Source organism: Saimiri boliviensis, chromosome 13 (genome assembly GCF_048565385.1).
Source record: "Saimiri boliviensis isolate mSaiBol1 chromosome 13, mSaiBol1.pri, whole genome shotgun sequence".
NCBI lineage: Eukaryota > Metazoa > Chordata > Mammalia > Primates > Cebidae > Saimiri > Saimiri boliviensis.
The window spans coordinates 95246800-95272065 of NC_133461.1; the positions used below are offsets into that span (position 1 = coordinate 95246800).

The window sequence follows — 25266 nt, forward strand, 5'->3', positions numbered from 1 at the left end:
ACAACCCAATAGCTATGTGCAAAAGAATGAAGTTGGAACCTTACCTTATCTTTCCTTACATATCTGAAAATTAACTTCAAATACGAAAACTATAAAACTCTCAGAAGAAAACGTAGGGGCAAATTGATACTCTTTTGTATTCAGCAAAGGATTCTAAGATATAAACTTTTTCAAAGCACAGCAATGAAAGAAAAAAGTAGATAAATAGTATTTTATAAAAATTAGAAACTTTTGTGCTTAAAAATGCCATTCAGAAAATGAAAAGACAACCCAAATATATTGAATGAAGTTCAATTTATCTGTTAATTAATTTTTATATATAACATAAGGTAAGGATCAACTTCATTCTTACAAATCAATAATAATAAAAATAAACTAACTTAAAAATGGGCAAAGATCTGAATATACATTTCTTCAAAAAAGATGTACAAATGACCAATAAACATATGAACAGATACTTGATGTCATTAGTCATCAGAGAAATGTAAATCAAAACCGCAAGAAGATAACACTTCACATTCACTAGAATGACTACAATAATAAAGTCAGATAATCAGAAGAGTTTATAAGTATATAATTATATCAGAATCCTCAAACATTGCTTGTAGAAAACTACAATGCTTTGATCATTTTCAAAGAAGTCTGACAGTTGGTCAAACAATTAAATGTACAGTTACCATAAGACCCAGTAATTTCACTTTGAGTACATAACCAGGAGAAATTAAAACCTATGTCCATAAGAAATGTGTACATGGACATTTATAGCAGCTTTATTTATAAGGCACAAAAGATGAAACAACAAAATTCATCAACCTAAGAATGAATGAATAAAATGGGACATATCATAACCATGGAACACTATTCAACCACTAAAAGCAATGAAATACTGATACATGCTGTTATTTACTACAACAGGTAGACTTGGAAAATAGTATGCTAAGGGAAGGAAACCAGCCACAAAAGACTACATATTATGATTCCATTTGTATGGAAGCCTAGAATAGAGAAATCTAGAGAAACAGAAAGTAGATCAGTGGTTGCTGAAGGCAGGTGGTGGTGGTGGGGATGGGAAACTATTTAAAAATGAACAAATATTTAGACAATTCACCAAAGAAAAAATGTTGTTGGGAAAGAACCATATGATAAGATGCTCATCATTTGTTATATTAGAAAAGTTAAAATTTAAAAAACTAACTTTATTGTTAGCAAAGATTTAGAGCAACTAGATCTCCCAGAAGTCGTTGGTGGGGATCTCAAATGGTACAGCCACTTTGTAAAACAATTTTGCAGATTCTTGTAAAGTTAAATTTACATGTATCTAGGACCCAGATTTTCACTCCTAGGAATTTCACCCAAGAGAAATGCAAAATGTCAACACAAAAACCTACAATAAATATTTAGAGCAACTGTATTAGTTTCTATTACTACTGTGACAAATTACCACAATCTTAGTGGTTTAAAGCAAGACAAATGTATTAGCTTACAGTTCTGAGGCTGGAAATTCAAAACAACTCTCAGGCTAAATCAAAGTATTTTTGGCTTTGTTCTTTCTGGAAGCTCTAGGGGAGAATTCGCTTTCTTGCCATTCTGACTTCATTCCTGGATTGTAGCCTTCTTCCTTCATCTTCAAAGCCAGCCATGTAGCATCTTCAAATCTCTGTCTCTCAAACACACACACACAGCTCTGCTCCTCCTACCTCCCTCCTTCCCTTATAAGAACCTTTGTGATTACATTGGGCCAACCTGGATAAACCAAGATAATCTCTTCATCTCAAATTTCTTAATTTAATCTCACCCACAACATCCCTTTTGGGGGTTTCTGGGGATTATCATTCAGACACATTGCGTGTAGGAGACAAAGGGGTGGGGCTGGGCATGATGGCTCACACCTGTAACCCCAGCACTTTGGGAGGTCAAGGCAGGCAGAACACCTGAGGTTAGGAGTACAAGACCAGACTGGACAAAATGATAAAAACCAGTCTCTACTAAAAATACAAAAATTAGCCAGGCATGGTGGTGGGCACCTGTAATCCCAGCTACTTCAGAGGATGAAGCAGGAGAATCTACTGAGCCCAGGAAGCAGAGGTTGCAATGAGCTGAGATCCTGCCACTCCAGCATTCCAGCCTGAGCAAAAGAAACAAAAACTAAAATTTAAAAAAAAAAAAAAAAGCCAGGGAGGGGAGCAAGTGTTATTTTGCCTAATACAGTAACTTTATTTAAAATTGCTAAAACTGGAAAAAATGGAGATGACCTGTTACCTGATGAATGGATAAACAAATTGTGATATATTCCATGCAAGAGACACAAAATCTGGGACACGTGAACACCATTCCCTTGCACAGTCTTCTCACACCAACATGCCTGATGCATCTTAGAGTCATTGACCTCCTGACAAGGATTCTCTCTTTGAGCAAGCTCTAGACAGGCTCCTCTGAGCTCTTTTTCAATTAGACTTTGTCCATAGGTGTGTCCTCAAGGGCCAATTTTAGCAAGAATTCTGCTAAGTCAGTTTAGGCAGGATCCTCAATATGTCATCACCTTTGATATCTAATTGGGTTCCTCATCCTCCACCATGCCTCAGGTGATGTCCGATTCCCCTGGCCTGCCTTCAGTAAGAATCCTGTTAGTTGAATTTAGACAGAATCCCCTCGACCCCTGATGTTTCCTCTTAGCAATTTTTGATCCACTGCTAAGTATTGGCTGTACATTCCCACTTGTTCTTGTTGTATTTGAAGTTGAGCCCAATTTCTCCTGATTACTGCAAAACCCCATTTAGTAGAACTTACATCTATGGTGATGGTTCCAAATAAAGTGTGCCCTACCATTTTAACCGGTGTTAGAAATATTCTAATTCAACACTTCTCATGTTATAGACAGAAAACTAGCATCTGAAGAGATCAGGTGACTTGCCGAAGTGCACATATGTGAGATCTCCTGCCTCTTGGTTCGGTACTTTCCCTACCATACTCCACATTAATCCTTACTGAGTTCCCAGTCCTAGGAATATCATAAAATATGAATGAAAATTAATAGCATAAAGTATTAAATGGTGCTATTTCTTTCCCTTAAAGCATGAGTCTTGGTACAGTCATTAACAACTCAGACTTGGGGGCAAACAGGCAGAGTAGCAGGTCCTGACTCTGCTACTTCCCAATTAAATAATTCTCTGTGCCCTATTCTGCCTTCATAAAATAAAGCTAATAATATCTAATATTCAGAGCAGTTGTCAGAATTAAATAGGAATTTGCTGGTAAAATTCTTAGCATGATAAGTGCTCAGCATCTGGCGGCTCTTATCATTCTTGTCACTATCATTATCACTGATCTTTACTGAAAATCAAAGCTGAGTTCACAGACCCCATGAAGGCCCTTTAGCATCCACTCTTCCGAAAAAGGCAATTTGTAGAAAGGCACACAAGCCCTTTGTTAAAGTTCAAAATAGGCCCAAAGGATGCTTAGTTTAAAAATACAATAATAATTGCTTTGTAAAATACATGCTTGTAGTTGAGTGGATTCAATTGAATTCTACCGATTATTTTAGAAAACAATCGGTTGCATGAATTTTAGATCTCAAAATAAGCTAGTCTTTCTCTAGATAGGCAAAGGGGATAGAGTCTTCAGAACAAATAAATTTCATCCTTACTTTCCTCAGTTAGGTTATATCACATTTAATGTTTAGTGAGAAGCAAGGATGAGTTCATCACAAAGTATTACAGAAATACTTATAAATTTAATGTTTATTTTGGAAGGGAAATAGGTAGAAGAGTTTGTATACAATGCAAAATAATTGATTTCACCAAAAATTTCAACCTTTGTAAAATTTGTCACGTGTGCATCTGGAATAGAAGTGTTTATATTGCCTGTAAAACAGAGCAAACCCTGTGAAACAGCAAGACTCTGTCTCAGGAAAAACAAACAAACAAACAAAAAACCAGTACCATCACCACCAACAAAACCCATAAAAAACAGTTCTCAAATTATCTGTATTGTTTTTGCCCACACCACTGACAAGAACTCCAGTGACAAAAAGACCAGATGAGAGGTGATGACTCAGCCCAAACCTATCCTACTCCTACCAATAAAACAATGCCTAGAGCAGATCTCCCAGGAGGCATTCTTTATAGCAGGAAGGATGAAACAAGAATGATGGCTTATGAAGGATATTTGGTTGTTGCTTATTGCCTGAACCCTCCAGATCAGCCTGTCTAAATGTCCTCTGCTGACGCTGTAAGACACAGGAAAACTCTCCAGCAAGCCCTGTCTAAATTCTTGGCCCATAGAATTTTAGGGTATGATAAAATGGCTGTTGTTTTACATCACTAAGTTCAAGTAAATTTTGCTTTTCAGCAAAAGATAAAGAAAACTAAAACAGTAGCGGCTTAATAAAAAAAAAAGTACATTACAAGCTCTTTTGATTTTTGAGACAAAGTCACTCTGTCACCCAGGCTTCAGTGCAGTGGCATGATCTCCACTCACTGCAACCTCCACCTCCAGGGTTCCAGCAATTCTCAGACCTCAGCTTTTTGAGTAGCTGGGATTACAGCCATGCGCCACAGTAATTTTTGTATTTTTAGTAGAGATGTGGTTTTGCCAGGTTGGTCAAGCTAGTCTCAAACTCCTAGCCTCAAGTGATCCACCTGCCTTGGCCTCCCAAAGTGCTGGAATTACAGACATGAGCCACCAAGCCCACTCTACTAGCTCTTATATATGCTTATATATGAAAAATCCAAGGGAGGCTCTGGATTCAGATATGGCTTGATGCTGAGAGTTCCATTTTAAAAATTTCCTGGCTCTGCATTCACACCACTCTCAAGACAGGCCACCTCTATTCATTCTGACATGGGAGCTGGCCAGTTTTATATTCACAGCTTCAAGATCAGTAGACAGACGGGACCTCTATTAGGCTGGTTCAGGCCCCCAACAAATCAGTAATCACTGCTGTCTGCTAGATGAGATGCGTTAGCTGGCTTCCAGCCTGAGTTTTGGAACTAGAGTTTTAACCTGTACTACTGTTTCTCAGTGAAGAATCCATGAATCTTTCAGAATATTCCTGTAGTCAACAAAAAATTTCCCGAGCAGAAAACTCCTGGAAGAATAAAGTCAGGCTAAGAAATGCTGGGAAGGTGCACAAAGTCATGATAATGTTGACAATCAGGGTGCTCAGTTTTCGGTGTCAGGCTGAATGATAGCACCACTAGTTCTACTTGTGAGTTCACAGGCTGGGAAACTGGGTCACTAATATTCTTCCTTCTCTAATCAGGACTGGTTCAGGTGCTTGGGATGAACCCAGGTGATAGATGCAAGGGCTGTGCTGGGCAGGGCTGCTGGGGAAGAAAATGTCAATGAAGCCTCTCTAGCAGTAAGTCCTATTGCTGCTTTTGGTTGAAAAGAGCTTTCTGGTGACACAAAACGCCTCCTTGGTACTTTCTGATGTGTTTACCTGGCCCAGATCCTAGGGAACACCTCACAGATGTTAAGCCATGATGCCTGACCTCAAGTAGATAACTACACATAGGATGGTGATGAAACTGCAAAGACACAGATGGGAAGTCTGATGCTTGCTTGAATTGCAAAGGTTAAGGTTGGCTCCTCGAATCAGGTTAGGATATACTACATGGCTTTGGTCACATGGTATGTTGATAGCAGGGATGGATTGGACAGTATTAAACAGAGAAGCAATCTACATAGGCAAAACTCCCAACACATAGACAGCAGCCGTCTGGGTTACTGCTGCATATCTCTAAGCACAGGGTCTGTTTTGAAGGTAGAGGGCTTTGAAAATTTTGTCAGTGTTTAGTGTTCTGTGTGGCCTTCACCTTATGAGAACGCTAACTTTTTTTTTTAGTTTTGCTCTTTCTCCCCAGGCTGGAGTGCTATGGCACCATCTCAGCTCACTGCAATCTTCCTGAGTTCAAGTGATTCGCCTGCCTCGCTTCCCAAGTAACTGGGATTACAGTTGCATACCACTATGCTTGGCTATTATTGTATTTTTAGTAGAGACGGGCTTTCACCACATTGGCCAGGCTGGTTTTGAACTCCTGACCTCAAGTGATCCACCTGCCTCGGCCTCCCAAAGTGCTGAGATTACAGGTGTGTGCCACTGTACCCACCTGGGAACTAATTTAAAGTGAGAGATGGCTATAACATTAGGAATGTCTGCAGGGTCCCAGCAAGTGAGGGTGCTTCTGTTGGCTTATTGGCCTATAGACTCCTTGAGGGAAAGCTACGCTCATTCTGAAGAGCCTCAGCTAAAGCAGGAGATGGAAACTGCCTGGCCTTGCTACAGAGGGTAGGTGAGAACACCAGAGGTCAAACCACTGCAAGTCCCTGACCTTCCAGCTGATTTCATTTGTAATACAGATCAACAAAATACTATTTCTCAACTTCTTGAACAAGTGGAGCCAGCCTGGCTGGGTCTTCTCAATGATAGAGAGAAATGGGGGTGGAGGGGTCATTGCTGGACATGAAGGCCTTCTGGAATGTCAAGGAATACAGCTGGGACAGAGTTAGGACCCAGGCCAGGAATGAAAAGAATAGTAAAGGAGACCAAACACAGCCCTGCAACCCTCTACTTGGCTTAGTGTCTTTGATTCCATTTACTTTTTCCAAGTCTTCCAGAGACCACTAACTGTCTAGATTGACATTCTCTATTCCTTGTCAAGCAGGCCATTCTCCCTCTGGTCTCTGTTTTAAGAAATATTTGCTAAAAGTGATTTTGCCTATAGAATGATCTTAGAAAGAACTAATATATTGTGCTTTTGTGAATCTTGAAAGTTAACTGTGAATTGACCTTAATTTCAAATGTGCATATATATTTTCAAAGGCACCAAACAGCCAAATTCCCTATAAATATGGTGTCTCTAATTGACTTCGAGAATGTTTTGAAACTACTTAAGGCCTATCTCACAGTGCATTTAAATCGTTTCTCTGTTAGCATCTATCATTATCTGTCTTACATTGTGCTACATTGTGTGTCTCCACCCTACCACCTTGTGAGCCCCAGAGGCTCAGCACTGACCTCATTCATTTCTGTGTTTCTGTTAGCACCTAATTGAGCACAGATCTAGACGCTCACCCATGAGGAGCTTCATAAATGCTTGTTGAATTAAAGTGATCTGGCACCTGGTCAATATGGACCATGCTCCATGTTGTCTCTATCTGGCTTGTGTGGACAGGACATATGTCAAGGATGGACAATATCAACCCATCCTGGATGCTGTTTATGGCTACAACAAACATGAACAGGTGGCGGAATGTCATCAAGCCAAGTCCAAAAATATGTAGAGAACAGAGTGTGTGGCCACCAGTAATCTGGAAATACTAAGTCATTTAAAGAGGTATAATGCTAAATGCCTCATCTAATTGTTACAAGGGTTTGAGATAATGCAATTAAATTACTTAGCAAAGAGCCTTGCCCAATTGCTGAAGTGGTAACGTTCTTATTGTCACAATTATTAATGGATTAACAGTAACAAGCCATCTGGTATAATAATAGAATGCTGGAAAACAACTTGGCCTATAGGAGAATCAGACAAATTCGTTTTTTTGAGTAACAGTATTCGGGATTTGATTATTGGCAACCGAATGGACAAAGGATAGAGCCTTCTATTAATGGTGCTTCCACAATCTCTTCTTGGCTGAGGAAATCCTACATGCCCTGTAAGATTCAACTCCACCGACTTCTGTAAAGCCCTTTCCTCATCTTCTGCTTTCTCTCCCATAGTGCTCCTCAAAGGCACCACCCTCTCCAGTTCCAACTCTACATACCTCAAGCTGTTGCCAGGCTCCCATCACCCTCTACAGTACATGATACCACCAATTCTTACCAAGCAAAGCCATGTATGCTTTCGGGGGCATTTTTTAATCTTGGCATGGATGGACAGAGAAGACAAGCACACTGAACTTCAAAGGGTCTCCCAAGAGATTCTAATATGCCCACACCACCAGTCCACCTTGACAAATGCTGCTTTTACCTATGCTCTACCAAAAAGTACTGATTCACCTTTATATTACTATAGCCATTATATATAGTATATATAGGTGATCTATGTTGTATAATTGATATATATATATAAAACAATAACTTGATTCAATATAGTTTTTCAAAAGTTTATCTTCTTAGCTAATTTGCAAGTATCACCCATACCTGATAAATGCATGGTCTACAGAAGCCAGGCAGAGACAATATGGAACACGCTACAGGTGCCAAATAGGTTTAACTAGAAAAGCATTTATTGAGCATCTGCTAAGCATCTAGGTTTGTGCTGGGTTGGGTGCTAAGTGCACACATCTGATCCTGGGAGTGCTGCTTTAAATATCGTGGCCTGGTCCCCTCTTGCTCCACCTTATTCCCTGCAGATAAGTACTGACCTCAACCCCAGGCACTCCTCTCTCCTATCTGCATCTGCTGCTGACATCACTGAGAGGTATGAGGCTCTAGATGCCTCCTTCTGGCCTCCGTGTATTCTGAATTTCTGCCATGTATTTCCTGGATCCTTTCAGAACTTCCATGGCATCCCAGCCTTCAGGGTGAGGGAGGTATAGAGAAAGAGCCAAGTATGGAATCATCAGAAGTGATAAAGAGCTGAAATGTTGGCTCTTCCATTTAATGCTTCTATGACCATACATAAGTTCTATATCTCCCTGACCACAACCACAAAATGAGGATAACAATTCTTCCCCACTAAAGATAAGTGCAGATTAACTGAGGTATGTAATGTGTGCTTGATAAAAGTCTATTCCAGACACTCACCTCCCAACTATATCCTTCCCCTGTTCCTCAGTCAGACCCAGTCTTTGCTTTCAGGTTGCACTGCCCTGCTCTTTGAAGATTTCAACTTCACCCTAATCCTGGAAGAATTTGTGCCTCTAGGGCCTGAAAAACCCTAAACTTCTCAACCAGGATTTGAACAGGCAGGTAACAGAGTGCATTCAGAAAGGCTGGAAAATAGTGAAACTGAATGACACACAGTTATGAGAATATTTAGACTTTATCTTGACAACCATGGTTTAAGTTTCTAGAAAGACACCTTGACATACATACATGCACTTGGTTCCCAGTGGAACATCTCTAAAAGGATATTATCGTCATCTGTTTTCCTGTCACATCCACACATACACATGACAACATTTGCATCAAATTTCATCTAAAGCCAAAAATACACATAGTTACTCATGTTTATTCAAACAGATACGGTTCTTATTAGTCAGTTATTTCAACTTTGTTGAATGTCTTTAGAACATAGAATACTGTCACCGCATTGACTAGCTTTCATTACGCCTTCAAATGACAAAATATATGCCAATTTAAAAAGGCGGCCACATACCAGAGTCAGGAAAGCACCTGGAGCTTCTGGTTTGGGAGGGGTGTAGAGGGATTTCAAGGGTCTAGTGAAAGATTCAGCTGAAAAAGTAGAAGAAGGAAAGATCCCAGTAAGCCTCCAAAACCCACCGGTTGCTTCTACCTGGAAACTCATTTTCCCCCTTCCTTCCATATTTAAATTTTACTTAGAATTTACCTATCACTGTGGGGGCAATTTCCTGCAGGAAATCTCCCTGACCCTGGGTAAGGACCCCCCTTATATGTTCATCCTGCATCTGCATCCTGCATCACTCATGGTGGTCCTCAAAGGCACCACCCTCTCCAGCCCCACTCTGTGTATCGAAAGCTGTTTCCAAGCTATCACCCCCTAAGATAGATGATGCCTTCACTTCTTAGCAAAAGAGAGCCAGGTATGCTTGCATCCTGCATCCTATCTTGCATCTTATTCCTCCATCACAACACTACCCACCATCTTGAAATGGCTCCTTTGGTTGCTTCTCCTATGAGACCATGAACTACATAATGTATCTGCAGCCAATGCCTCACATAATGTCTACCAAATAGTAGGGGCTCAGTAAATATTTGCTCAATGAATGAATGAAGGAGTGAATAAAAGCAAAAGCCCTGATAAGAAGTTTGGACTTTATTTGGTAAATATTGGAGAAACATTAAGAAAAAAATTAAGATTCAAAAAAATTAATCTAGGTTTAAGAAGATTTCTTTGGAAGAACTAGATAGAAATAGTTTAGAATGAGGACGGGGTTGGTATTGAGAGAACTGCCAATCCAACGGTAACCCAGGAAGGAGAGGCAACTGTTTCTGGGAGAGAAAACAACAATAATTCAGATAAATGATGATGAGTGATCCAACAAGGTTAGTAATGCAGAGAAGGGACAGAGGAGAAGGAAATATCTGCAAATAAACTTCAAGCCTACAGGAAAGGATAATTCTGCATAAATAAAACTAGAAAATATGCTGGGTGCAGTGGCTCAAGCCTGAAATCCCAGTGCTTTGGGAGGCCAAGACAAGGGGATCACTTGAGGCCAGGAGTTTGAGACCAGCCTGGGCAACATAGGGAGACCCCTGCCTCTACAAAAAATGTTTCTTTAAAATAAGCTGGATGTGGTGGTGCAGGCCTGTGGTCTCAGCTACTTAGGAGGCTGAGGCAGCAGGAATGCTTGAGTCCAGGAGTTGGAGACTGCACTGAGCTATGACTGTGCCACTGTGCTCCAGCCTCAACAACAGAGTGAGACCCTGCCTCTAAAAACAAAAGATTAAAAAACAATAATGAGCTAGAATATACTAGAAGAGATTCCACCTTATGTAGGATGATGGGCTTATTTCAATAAATTGACCATGAAGGTGTAGAGGAACATCTACATGGCGACAGATAACAGGAGTTTGGGAAAGAGGTTAGAGATCCTAAGTGTAGATTTTAGGTCCCTACCCACGGAGGTGACAGCTAATTAAATAAGATAACCAAGGAATAAGTAATGGCGAGAGAGAAATATGGGACAAAATTGACCTTTGTGGATAGGTAAATTTAGGGAAGAGCCAGTGGAGGAAACTCTACTGAAAAAGCTTCAAAGGAGCTGTAGGATAAGTGGAAGTTATCAATGTCAGAACGTGTCTACAAAGAAATGAAGTCAGCTGATAATGACAAGGGAAGTGCCTGGGTCTGGCAGTAGTGTCATAGACAACTCCTTAGAATATACATTCTATACAGTGACAGGCACACAAACAAGATTGTAAGGGACAAAGAATAAATGGGATTTTCACAAATGGGATCAATGGTCTCTAGAGAAGTTTGCAGGGAACTCAAGCAGGGAGAGAAGATGGTAACCTAAGAGGTATTTAAGAAGTAAGATTTTTATTCTTTTTTTTTTTTTTAAAGAAGAGAGATTTGAGCATTTTTTTAGACCTATACATTAGTGAAGGAGAAGAGATCAATTTCAAAGAAAATATGAAAATAATTGACAGAACCTTGAAGAACAGTGAAATTGAATGACACACAGTTATGGGAATATTTAGACTTTATCCTGACAACCATGGTTTAAGTTTCTGGAAAGACACCTTGACATACATACATGCACTTGGTTCCCAGTGAAACATTTCTGAAAGGATATTATAGTAATTTGTTTTCCTGTCACATCCACACATACACACGACAACATCTGCATCAAATTTCATCTAAAGCCAAAAATATACATACTCATGTTTATTCAAACAGATATGGTTCTTATTAGTCAGTTATTTCAACTTTGTTGAATGTCACTTTAGAACATATAATACTGTCACTGCATTGACTGGCTTTCATTACACCTTCAAGTGACAAAATATATGCCAATTTTAAAAGGTGGCCATGCACAGTGGCTCACACCTGTAATTCCAGCACTTTGCAAGGCCAAGACAGGTGGATCACCTGAGGTGAGGAGTTCAAGACCAGCCTGACCAACATAGAGAAACCTCATCTCTACTAAAAGTACAAAATTAGCTGGGCATGGCGGTGCATGACTGTAATCCTAGCTACGTGAAAGGCTGAGGCAGGAGAATCACTTGAACCTGGGAAGAAGAGGTTGCAGTGAATTGAGATCACACCATTGCACACTAGCCTAGGCAACAAGAGCAAAACTCCATCTCAAATACATATATACACACATACATGCATAAAATTAAAAAGGAAGTGTGTTTCTCTTCATGTATGAATATGCATATCTATTTTGTAGCTAAAAATAAAATACCAATTCTATTCAGAATAACAGAAGAAAATGAATAAATTATATCACATAACATTTATCATTATACATGTCTTAAGGATAACCATTCATTAGTTTAAGTTAAGCCTTCTGCTTTGATGACAAAGGTTAGTTTAGAAAGCCTAGGACCAGTCTGCCTCTCCTGTGATATACACATTGGATGCAACAGAAACAAAATCATAGCTATTAAGAGACTCTATAAGGGTATAGAATAAACTAACAAATGTGGTTACTCATGACAGGAAGGGTGAAAAAACTAAATTATTCAGGATAAAGGTGAGCCTTTAATATATCTTTCCAGCACTGTTTCATTTTTGAACTATTTAACTAGATTACCTAATCATAAAGCAAATTTAAAACGTAAAATAAAACTAAACACAAATATCCAGCCATCGTTTTATTATCCCACCATGCTTCTATCAAAACACAACATTCTCCCTAAAACAATTTATCGCCCTTCATAACAGAAGGTTAACCAGGATCCTGATGAATGAATGCATCAATTGTTTTTCCCTGTCAAGCACAAGATAGTGTCTTCCATAATAGCATACACTAAAGTAACGAATAATAAAAGTCATTATCATCATTACCATCACACAAATTATTTGTTAGGGCAATAAAAACCCATTCCTTTAAGATGACTGTCCAAAAGGAAATTGTATATGGATGGTTCACTTAAGACAGTTTAATACTGTGTCTCACACACGCAGTGTTTGAAATGGGCTTCGCATCTTGCAGAGCAAACTCAATGAATATCTACTCCAAAGAGATCAGGAAAGATCCCAAAGTACATGCTCCTCATGATAAAGGTGGATCCTGCACAGATAATTGCTTCCCTTGAAAACTGGAGGAAGCGCTGTCCTTGCTGCTCACAAAGAGGAAACAGAGAAAGCATGGGATGGTAGAGGCTTGTAGGAAAATGTTAGATCTTAAGAGCAGAAAAATGCAAGAGAAACATATGACGACATCCATAATCCCTTGAGGTCTATGGGACTAGAATTGTTGTTTGGAAGTTAGATCCTATGGTAAACAACAATATGCTTCTTCATAAATGGTTTAGCCAGCAGAAGCACAGGCAAAATGACCTTTGAGGACAGTCTTCACGAAGAGAAGAAATCATGTCTCAAATTGCAAAACAGCAAGGCAAGGCTGACACGCTTTTCCATTAACAAAGCTTTCGTTGACCTTGAAATCTCTGAATGTTGGTGCAGCCTCTTGTTCCCTAAAGAAAAAGGATCTTAGAGCCCTGTATAACCACCTGGCAAAGCTTCTTCTTTCTTTTTTTCCTTCTGGACTTGTCAGAGAAGCTGTCTCAGCCTGCAGCAACTCCAGAGAATATGGGGTGAGAGGAGGCATGGATCTCACAAGGAATAGTTTGGAGCAGCTGTACTTTTCCCAAAGGCAAGATGACACCACAGTCTCTCCATTTGATACACACAGGAAGTTGGAATCAGAGCAAATCACAAACAATGCTAACTGTTTATAATAGGTGCTTGTGAAATGGGAAGCTAGAGTAGTGTAATTCCCCTTAGAAAGGTCTAAAATCCAGGCTCTGGAACCTAATTTGCTTATTCGACTTTGCAATACTTTTTATTATCTCTGGCCCTGACTACTAGAACAATTTTGTGAAAGTCTGAAAGATACTGTTAAGTAGTAAAGAATTTAAAGCTTGGCTAAGCAAACAATGTTTTATCAGCACATTCTGAAAGTTTGGTGAACATGAAACAACCACTGATGTTTTTGTTTGAGATGTATTTAAAGTTTCATTCATTTAATTATTTACTAAGTCACTAATTTAACAGTCATTTGAATGTCTGCTATGAGCCAAGCTCTATGCGACGTGCTAGGCATATCATGGTGAATGAAACAGACTTGATCCTTGTCTTTCAAGAAAGTGATGGTCTAATGGGGAGACAAGCATTTACTTTATTATGATATTAGATAATATACCAAGAATGAAGCGTACAGGGTGTCCTCAGAGTGTGTAACAGAGATGCTGAACCTCCTTTGGAAATCAGGAAAGATTTTCCCAAGGAAAACTGATTTAAATGGAGACTCAAAAGATGAATAGGAGTTATTCAGGCAAGAGAAGTAGGATAGGAAGGGGAAAGAGGGCATTCTACACAGTCAGAACAGCATGTTCTTGTCTGGAGAATAAGAACAAAGAGAAACCCACTATTTCTGGAGCCAAATGCAGCCTGGGACAGAGACACAAGAGAAGGCTGGTACTCAGGGCATGGGCACAGCCCTTCAAGAGCTTGTGTTCCATTTAGACTGCATCCAAAGATCAATGGAAGCCACTAAATAGTTTTACAAATGTCCAACAGCAAGTGATCTTTCCTCAAACCCATGGTCTTGAAGAACAGGAGGAACTGAGGATGGTAAGGAAGGGGAGTGGAGAGAGCTGCAACAAATCAACTTCAGATTGCGTTTTCTTCTGGGAAATCTCTACCTTACAGACAGTTTACTCCATCACAGCTTATTAGTCTAAAGACTGTCCCTGAAAATAAACATACCAAAAAAAAAAAAAAGAAAGAAAGAAAGAAAAAGAAAGAAAAGAAACATACTGCTTTAACTGGATCTTCTCACCCTATGTCTGACTTCTCTTGCTGGCAAGGTGGTCCCTGCATGCTTAAATCCAAGCTTGATTTTTTTGGAAGCTGCTGGCCCCGTTAACTGTCCACCTACAGAGCAGCACTGCCTGGCAAATGCTATAGCAGTTGAATGGAAAGTGAAGTGAAAGAGGTTAAAACACGTTATTTTTCTTCTAAAAGTTAGAATCTTCCGAGTTGTGCACAAAGGAGGAATACACAGTAGGAAATGGTTTGTTGTTGTTTTTTGAAGGTGAGGCAGCACTGAATTGAGGCAAAAATGACTTATGTTACTGGGTTTCAAGAAAGTGCTGGAAGGAACATGTAGATGAGCAAATGAATGCAGTGACTGCTTTTAACAGTATGTGTTTGGTGAGAATATTACTCATCAACAGACTAAATATCTTGAAAAGACGGCATTTCTGTCTCCTACTACCCCCGCCATCCCATGCAGCCCGCTCTCACTCTCTCTCTATATGTGTATGTGTTGACAATAGGGTGGAAAAGATAACTCATCCATTCACTTGGACAGCTTATGTGTTAGTCCCAAACATGAAATCCTCTTTTCAGCCAACTAGCCTGTTCCAGCTTCTCCATGTCCCCTTCCCATGAATGCCTTGCCTTTCACCTGAATGTTACCAGCCAACCAGATTCTACCCATTGGTGAGGCCTTACTGAAGGCACATCTTCTCCCTCAGGCTTTAGTCTAAAGCCAGATTCTCACTTTTCCTAAGCTCAAAAAGATGCTATTGCTCCACGACCCATTTGGCCTGAGCATCACTGCTTTGCATTGTTTCAAACACTTGTTTATTGTCTTGTTTGCTCAGACACCAAAGCTTACAGAGAGAGACAAGTCTGACACATCTTGGGAATCCCCCTCATAATAAATTACAGGTGTTCAAGAAATACCAGTTACTTAATTAAAATATAAATAAAGTTGCTTCAGAGCCATTCAACTTACAGAATAAAACTAGACTACAAGCTAAGATATTTCCATCCAGGTTAAAAAGAAAAAACTACTTTCTTTTAATAAAAATATGGCAGTGAAAAGCAAATGACTTCAAAGGATTTTTGTGACCAGTAAACAGGTTACGGGCTGCAGTATGTGACAGTTATTCCTTTTTCCATACTATCCAGTTATAATTGGTAAACAATTATATGATTAAAGCACATAATTTTTAAGTAGATAGATGGCTCTAGATACATAGATACCGTACACTGAAACACACACACTTATTTTTGGGTATAATCTGCTCTTCTTTTTCTAGCTTCTGAAGGCAGAAAATAAGGTCATTGATTTGCAACTTTTTTTCTTCAAAAATAGCATTTAATCTATAAATCTCCTAATTATTGCCTATGTATCTCCAAAGTCAACATAATAGTCAATAAAAGCACCTCTGTAGTCAACATAATGAACATATGCATTATTCCCAAATGACTAATAATGTCGATCACCTTTCTGTGAGCTTAATTGACATCAGTATTTCTTCTTTGAAGAATTGCCTGTTAAATCATTTGCCCATTTTCTTTTGTTTTATTTTTTCATTAAGTCGTCAGTTTTAAAATATACTCTGGATACCAAGTTTTTTTATCAGATACAGAATTTCTATATTCCATTTGAGTTAATTTTTGTACATTAATGAAAAGTCTAGGTCAAAATAAATATTTGCGTATGAATCTTGAAATGTTACTTTACCATTTTAAAAACTAGACATTTTATACTAAATTGTTTTTGTACTTTTGTTAAAAATTAATCACACATGTAGTGTCTTTCATAAATTTCCTGTTTGTTCCATTGACTTATTTGTCCTGATGACAGTGTTACATTATCTTCATTATTGTATCCTTATAATAAGATTTGAAGTCAGGTAGTACAAGGCTCCTAATTTTATTCCTATCTTTCAGTTTTGTTTCGGCTATTCTGTACCCTTTGCATTTCCACATACATATTAAAATAAGCCTGTCATTTTTTTTTAAGTCCTGCTTGGATTTTGATTGGAGTTACTGTGAATCTATAAAATATTGTGGAGATAACTGACATCGATACAACAGAATCTTCTGATCTATGCACATGCTGTATATATTCATTTATTAACTTTTTCTTTAATTCCTATCATTTCATAGTTTTAAGTATAGAGGTCTTGCACATTTGTTGTGAGAATGTATGCCAAGTAATTCATATTTGTTATATTATAAATGGTCTTATTTTAAAATTCAACTTCTCTTGGTTCATTGCAAGCATATGAAAATACAATTTGTGTATATTGTTCTCAAATCCTGCAATCATGCTAAATCGTTTATTAGTTTAGTAGTTTTTTGTAGAGTCCATAGATTTTTTTTGTAGATTTTACATAGACGATCACATCAAATACATATAGAGACAATATTGCTTCTTTCTTTCCAATTGGAATGTCTTCTATTCTTTGATCTTGTTCTATCACAAAGCGAGAACTTCTAGTAAAATATCAAATAGAAATTGTGAGACTGAATCTACTTCCCATGCATATTCCTGGTCTTAGGAGGAAAACATTTGTTAAAATCATCAAATATCTATCGTCTCCATTTTCCCAACTGTCTTAGTAATACTGACATTTTTTAAATTTGTTTATTGGACTGGAAGCCAAATAAGGTTCATACATTTTGATTGGCTGATACATCTCTTAAGTCTCTTCTGATTTGTAGGCTTGTCCTCTTTTTCTTCGCGCGTGCGCACGTGCGTGTATGCGTGCGTGCGTGCGTGTGTGTGTTTTGCAATGATAGCATTTAACATTTTCCTCTGATTCTTATATTTCATCTAAATTTGCAGGTAGATCTAAATGCTTGACCAGACTAAACCTAGATGTTTTTGGGAACATTACTTCATCGGTGCTGTGACCTCGCCAGAGTCATGAGGTCTATCTCTGACATTATCAGTTATTGATGATCATTATATAGACCTATTAATTCACTGGCAGTTACAAAATGCTGATATTCATATTCTATCTTTTTTTTTATCATTTATTAGCTGGAATATACCTACAGGGAAAATTTACCAACTTATTAGCTGGATTTCCTAACGGGAAAATCTACCAACTATTTAGTTACACTGGGATATAGGATAGGCAAGAAAATAATTCATTTTTATCTTAAATTAGCAAATTTTCAAAATAATGAGTTGATTCCTTAATACCCTTCAAAGGTTCCAATGAGTTTTTAAACTACCTTTTTAGAATAAATATGAATGCATGGATTAAAACCTATGTGTAATGTTTCAATTAATTGTGGTAATTATCCTTATCAGTATCCAAATGATATTCTCTTTGGCTAATGAGAGCCTCCTCACACTGGTTCCTGAGTCTTTATTAGCTGATCCTTGTGTTGGTTAGGCTGGGCTACAACAACAAGAGATCACAGATGAGGTGGCTTAAACAACAGAATTTATTTCTCCGTAATTCTGGAGGCTGAAAGTCCAAGATCAAGGTGTTGACAGTGCTGGTTTTTGGTGAGGTCTCTCTTCTTGGCTTGCAGAGGGTTGTTTTCCCACTGTCTTCATTTAGCCTTTCCTCTGTGTGTGCATGAAGAGAGAAAGAGATCTCTGTGTCTTTTCCTCTACTGAAAAGGACACTTGTCCCATCAGATTAAGGCCTACCCCTATTACCTCATTTAACCTAAATTGCCTCCTTAAGGCCTTATCCCCAAAGACACTTACCTTGGGGGTTAGATCTTTTAACACAGGAATTTTAGGGAGACACAATTCAGTCCATAACAACCCTAGTAGTCTTAGATAGCACCCTTGCATCCTTGCTTTTCTTTCATGACAAGATACTCTTGGCTCATCTTGTAGATTTCCTAACCCAAACCTGGAATCAGCCATTGTGATAAATGCTGTCTTGTTTATATATATATATATATATATATATATATATATATATATACACACACACACACACACACACACACACACACACACACACACACAAACACACACACACACATATATGCTGAGCCAGGGGCTTTCATGGGCCTCAGAGGGGAGGAAACGTATGCCAGTTGGTCCACGGGAGGCCATGGGACCAGAAAAGGCACCACAAGTTCCCACTTCAATGGGTGGGACTGGCAGCCCAGCCCCCAGCCTTCAGACCTTCCTGGCCTAAAGGTGGGACCTCACTGGGGACCAATCATCTTCAACACAGTAATCTGTCTGCCTCCTGCTTCTGCTCCTGGGCTCGGCCTCAGTTTTGCTCCCAGGTCAGAATGGGTGCCAACATCAGGGAGAAGCCAGGCAGTGGGAACAGGCACTTCTGAGCCTGTGAGGTCATGGGGGCCCTTCCTGGGCCCCTAATAGTGCAGGAATGCCCAAGTATGCAGCTGCAGTTTGGGAGACTGCAGCTGCACCTGTGGCTGGGCTGGCAGGCGTAGCAGGACTCCCACCTGCTCTGCAGAGCAGAAGCCCTGGGTCTGCAGCTGTTGTTTTCATGGCTACAGTGGCACCCAGGGGCCTGCCACCCAATTCAGAAGGGGTGGGGCTCCCACTTGTCACTGGCTCCCACCAGCTCCATGCAGTGAGTAGCCCTGGCCATTCCTCCCTGCTGCAGCCAGCATGATGGCAGTGGCAGGCTGTCTGGAACAGCTATTGCCATCAGCAGAATGCCATAAGGACTTTTCAGTGAACAGAGTATGTGTTCCCTTTATTTATTCACTTTTAATTTTTTTAATAGAGACAGGGTTTTACCATATTGCCCAGGCTTGTCTCAAACTCCTGGCCTCAAGTAATACTTTTGCCTCAGCCTTCCAAAGTGCTGGGATTACAGGTGTGAACCACAACATCCAGCAGCCTGGTTTATATATTTTTCATAATTTTTTTTATATTTCTAATTCTTCAATTGTTATATTATTTCTGAGTTTTCTAATCCTATTTAAATTTCTCTTTCCTGTGTTTTATCATATTCTTAAATTTTTTTAATTATTAATTTTATTTACTTACTTTTTATTTGACAAGCAGAGTATCATGTTTGGCATTTTCATGTACATACAATTATTAGGTTATCTGTCATATTACAATATATTTTTTTAATTTTATGTCCTTTAAGATGCATTAAAACACACACACACACACACACACACACACACACACACTCACACACACACACAACTGCAAACATGAAAGGAAGAAAAAGCATGGTACCTAACCGAATTTCCACATTTTAGCAACACTTCGCTCCTTCTTTTAATGAAGTTTTAAGAAATATCATCATGACATGAGCTTGAAATGTCTCTAGGCATTTTCCTTGATGCTCATGACATGGCACTGGTGAGATTGTAAACAGCAGAAAACAGGGGCTGCCAAATGACCAAATTATGGAGGCACAGGCCTGCTTTTTCCCACAGGAACACACCAAATGATGATGGCAATGATCTTCTCACACCACACTGGAGCACGGTGACATCACACGGCGTAGCTGTGTTCATCTGCCAATGCCTAGCTGCATTTGCTGTACTGTCTATCAGAACTTCAGCACACTTCTTAATCATGCTAATACTGGGATCGAATCTAGCTCTTGACTGGTTGATCACCTCTTGAATAAAGGTATCGTACTAAAGCACTTTGCGTGCTTTCATAATACGAACTGTAGCAGCTTGGAGATACGTTTTCTGATCCTCATCGACAGCACTTCTAGTCTGCTCCATTTCTTATGGTATGTCTTTCTGCATTGATGTAGTCCTTTTAGACTTTTACTACTGAAGTTCACATTTAATGAAAACGAAGATTCTGCACCAGTATCTTCCTTTTTTGAATCATGGTTAATCATTTTCAAATCAATTAATGATTTGATTGTTTTTGTCAGTTCCTTTTCATTCATCTGAGTGCTGTCTTGAAGCTCTTTATAACTGACAGTTTCACCGCTGTGAAAGGCAAGAACTGCCACTTGGGTATATTGTAACCATTGCTACATATACTTTGTCCAAATAGTTCATTTTAACTTCATCTGTACAGAGATAATGTAACCATGTAAGTCTCCTTCCACTGAAATTTTGGCTATAAAGTAATTCAAATATCTGTACACTTTTCTCTAATTCCTGGGGAATCACAAATGTAGATGCAGGAGCCTGAGTAAGAGGCCACACAACAGCCTGTAGAACATATATTTTGAAAACTCCCAAATCTACTACTGTGTCTTGGTTTTTGATAAAATTGCTGAACTCATTGTTGGAATCAGTACTGACACTCATAACTGTATATGTCCAATGTAGCTTGCTGGTAAATTCATAACCACAGGCTTGCTTTAGTTTGTTGATCATGGCTTCTCCAGAGTCCATAGACAAGGACAACCCATGAATTAAACGTTTTGCCAGCAGTCTTGAGTAGAACTTTCGAAAGACATCCTTGTCATCAATGTATTTGAACACCGTGGTGAAGCTCGTGAGCCTGTCTTCCACTTTATTCTCTGTCATCCCTTTCGCCAACTCCTTTAATAAGCTGTCACAGACTTAGCAAGCAGTTCAGGTGCTTGGCAAACAGACTTAGGCTCTGTAATTTACAGCTGACGTAAGTGCCTTATCCAACACACTCAAAGTGCTGATCACCATCCAAAATAGTGTTGATAAGTTGAATAAATTTACCATGCACTTCCAAAACTGACTCCACAGTGCTGACATGTTTTCCTGAGTAAGGTTGCTGCTTGCTTGAAGGCCCTCATCAAGGATATGGTTTTGCAACTCCTGAGTCATATGAAGTCCTCATCAAGGATATAGCTTTGCAGCTCTTAAGTCATATGTGGACATAGCACAGAGATAAGATATATTTGCCATGTCATTTTTTTTCTCTTGTCGAATGATATGACATTCTGCATGTAAAAGCTATAAGAGGTCTGCTACCATTCATTGTTGACATTCATGAATCACTTTAGTATATGAACTTGGATGTAGGTATTTTAAACATCGAATTTCTTCATCTTTTAATCTGCCTAGAACCTTTTCCATATACAGTGAGCAGTTTGAGTCTTGTAATAAATTTGAAGCTTCTTGTTTGTAATACTCTCCTGTTTCAGTCAGAAAGGGAGACTCAAAGATTTCCTGGTAAAACTTTAAGGGAATTTTTTCTTATACTGTTCAACATGAACAAAGGAGTTAATAACCCCGTGGATTACTTTCTGGTTCGGGTCTTCTCCCCCACAATCATTTTTCATTTCTTAGAGCAGCATTCGGATAAGGATGGCCTGAAGTGATGCAATCATCAATTTCCTCCACATATCCAATGCTCTCCTGTTTCTGTAAGTGGTCATTCATATCTACACCACCACAGCCATACTGAAGTTTCGCTTCTGTTAATTTATTCTTTTAAATAAACTGGGTGTTGAGATATGTATGTAAGCAATCCAGAGAGTCCGCGTCCTTGCTGCATTCTTCCCAGTACCTGTGATACATAACAAGTACTTGTTCTTCTGACTCCAGAACTCTCTTGTGCAAATGCCGAATGTGACTTTCCAAAAAAATCTTAGTTTCTATATAAAGTCTTTCCCCAAGGGGATCAGGATGGGACACACTTAAAGCATAGATCCCTGAGAAGCAGTTGGTCCCGTGCTGCTCTTTTGACGTATTCCAACATGACCACAGCTTTCATTGTTGTCAAAAGTTTGTTCCATGTTTCATCAAAATCTATGATACTCTTGGTTTCAAAGACATTGTGCACGTGTAGTGTTGAAATATTCTGCAGAAGCGAGGCAAGGGGCAGGAAATAAGGGGAGGGGGAGGCATCCCGAAGGAGCGACGGCCCGGTGAGGAAAGTGGGGGGAGGCAACAGCAGCAGCTGTGAGCTCATGTTCCCCTGCTCACAGCACTGCCATTACTGTACAATTATTAATTTTAAAAACATTACAGTTTTGATCTGTTTTATGGGTACTTTCTGGCATGCTTTTGCTGTTTGTAGGAATGTTACTCAGTTTGTTATTCTCTTTTACTCTTATAGCAACTTTGTGTGAAATTTAACCTTGATGGTTTCTTTTGCTCATTTTTATGTGAGGTTAATTTTTATGTTTTCATGAAATTAGTGTTCCTCTTTTTGAAAGAAAAAAAAAACATTTAAAAGAAGCTAAGTTCACACAGCTTCTTTTTCTGTTGTTTGCAGAAAAAAGACATATATAAAGACAACATCAAATACTGCCAAGGTTGTAGAGAAACTACTGACACATTGCTGGTGGTAGTGTCAAATGGTACAGGCACTCGAAAAAATTCATGAGTTTCTTATAAGACTAAACATACAACTACAATACAACCCAGAAATTTCACTCCAGGGCATGTAGTCCAGAGAAATACAGATAGGTTCACACAGGGCCGCGCACAGTGGCTCATGCCTGTAATCCCAGCACTTTGGGAGGCTAAGGTGGGCAGATCACGAGGTCAGGAGATCAAGACCATAATGGCCAACATGGTGAAACCCCAACTCCACTAAAAATACAAAAATTAGCTGGGTGTGGTGGTGCACACCTGTAGTCCCAGCTACTTGGGAGGTTGAGGCAGGAGAATCGCTTGAACGCAGGAGGCAGAGGTTGCAATTAGCTGAGATAGTGGCACTTCAGCCTGACAACAGAGCAAGACTCTGTCTCAAAAAAAATAATAATAATAAAGATAGGTTCACACAAAAACTGGAACAAGAATTTTTACAGTAGCTTTATTTGTGATAGCCAAAAACTGGAAACAGCCCATGTATCTTTCAATAGATAAGTAGTTAAGCAAGCTGTGGTACATTCATTTCATAAAATATATATATAAAGGAACATACCATTGGCCAGGTGTGGTAGTTCATGCCTGTAATCCCTGCACTTTAAGAGGCCAAGGTGGGAGGACCACTTGAGGCCAAGAGTTCAAGACCAGCATGGGCAATACAGTGAGACCTCATATCTACAAAAATATTTAAAAATTAGTTGGGAGTGGTGGCTCATATCTGCACTCCTAGCTACTCAGGAGGCTGAGACAGGAGGATGGCTTGAGCCTTGGAGTGGGAGGCTGCAGTGAGCTATGATCACCTCACTGCTCTTCAGCTTGGGTGACAGAGTGAGAACCTATCTCAAAAAGAAAAAAAAAGAAAAGAAAAGAATGGATTATTATTGATGCACATAACCTGGATGAATGTCGGGTAATTATGCTGAGTGAAAAAAAAATCACAAAGTTTACTCACTGTATGAATTCATTTCATATACCATTTTTGAAAGGATAACATCAGAGATGATGATGACTGGTATAGGTAGATATGGTTACAAAAAGGCAACTAGAAAGATCCTTGTAGTATTAGAATTGCTCAGTATCACTGGCTGCGGTAGTACACAAATATACACAGGTGATAAACAATTAAGTATGCACACACATGAATAAATGCATGTAGAACTGGAAAAAATCTAAATAAGATTAGTGGACTGTATCAATGTTAACATCTTGGTTCTGCTGGTTCTGATATTATATTACTGTTTCACGAAATCTTACCATCAGGGTACACTGGGCAAAATATAAACAAGATTCCTCTGTATTATTTCTTATAATTGCATGCATAATTTACAAAGCTCTCAATAAAAATTTCACTTTACAAAAGAAAAGAAAAAATTTGCTGTTTATTTCTAAGCTTTTCTGGCTCAGTTCTCCTTCACTGCTTTTATGTGAATGTTCTTTTTTCTCAGTCTCTGTTGTTTTGCTCAAATGTGATTTCAGGCTTGGTAGTTTTCCACCAAAGTGAGTTCTTATTTTGAAAGGCAGTTCTATTGATCAGTTAAAAAAAAAAAAAAAAATTCACAGGACTAGATTTCTCCTGCCCTGCAGACTTTGCCATGAACTGCAAACCCTCATTCCTATTGAAGAGGCCAATGCCTCTTTTCAATTCATTTGCTCATCTTAAATCCTTCACCTGCACCTGCCAATAAGTATTGTTGGCAACTGTAGAGTCCTCATGCTGTAAAGATCTTGAGTTGTACCATTGGTTTCTTTTTCTGAATTTGTTTATACATGAGTTATGTCATGCCAGACCACCATTGACTTTACTGGGACAGCACTGTGTTCGAGAGGCCCAAGAGACTCAGGGCCAGCAAATGGCACTTAGGGTTTATTGAGGATTTACACACAGGCCAGTTCAAGAGTGGTAGGCTAGACCAGAAAACCACTATGATTTGTTTAAAACAAAAAAGTATGCAGGTTATACAGCATTTTTACCTAGCAACCTTCACCTAGCAAACAAAGGGCCTGAACCCACTGTAAAGACTGCCTTCCAACTAACGGGCCAGGGATTCAAATGTCCTTCATAGATACTTCCTTAGTTCTGAGCTAAGGAATCTGAGAGGTTGGCCACTCTCAGATTCTTTAGCTCAGAATTCTGAACACACATTCTCTTAGATTATAGGCACATTCTGAGGGTATGCTGAAGTGATTGCTGCCAGGTACCTCTGCCACACAGGTTATACCACCCTTAAACAATTCTCCCACAGCAAATGCAGTGAGAATAGTGGCCAATGCTCAGAAACCAGGTTGTATGAGTAAGTTGTTGGGAGGAAAGCTTTTCCTCTGCCAGGTTGAATCCAGTGGTTGGGGGCCTGTAAATTAACTGTCAATAGACAGATTAACAGGAAAAAAGGTTTAC

General features: G+C 39.1%; 1 pseudogene; it reads right to left on the reverse strand.

Annotated features, from left to right (window-relative positions):
* Window positions 1-19943: 19943 nt before the first annotated feature.
* On the reverse strand, window positions 19944-22331 carry LOC101032655 (cullin-2-like; annotated as a pseudogene).
* Window positions 22332-25266: the final 2935 nt, after the last annotated feature.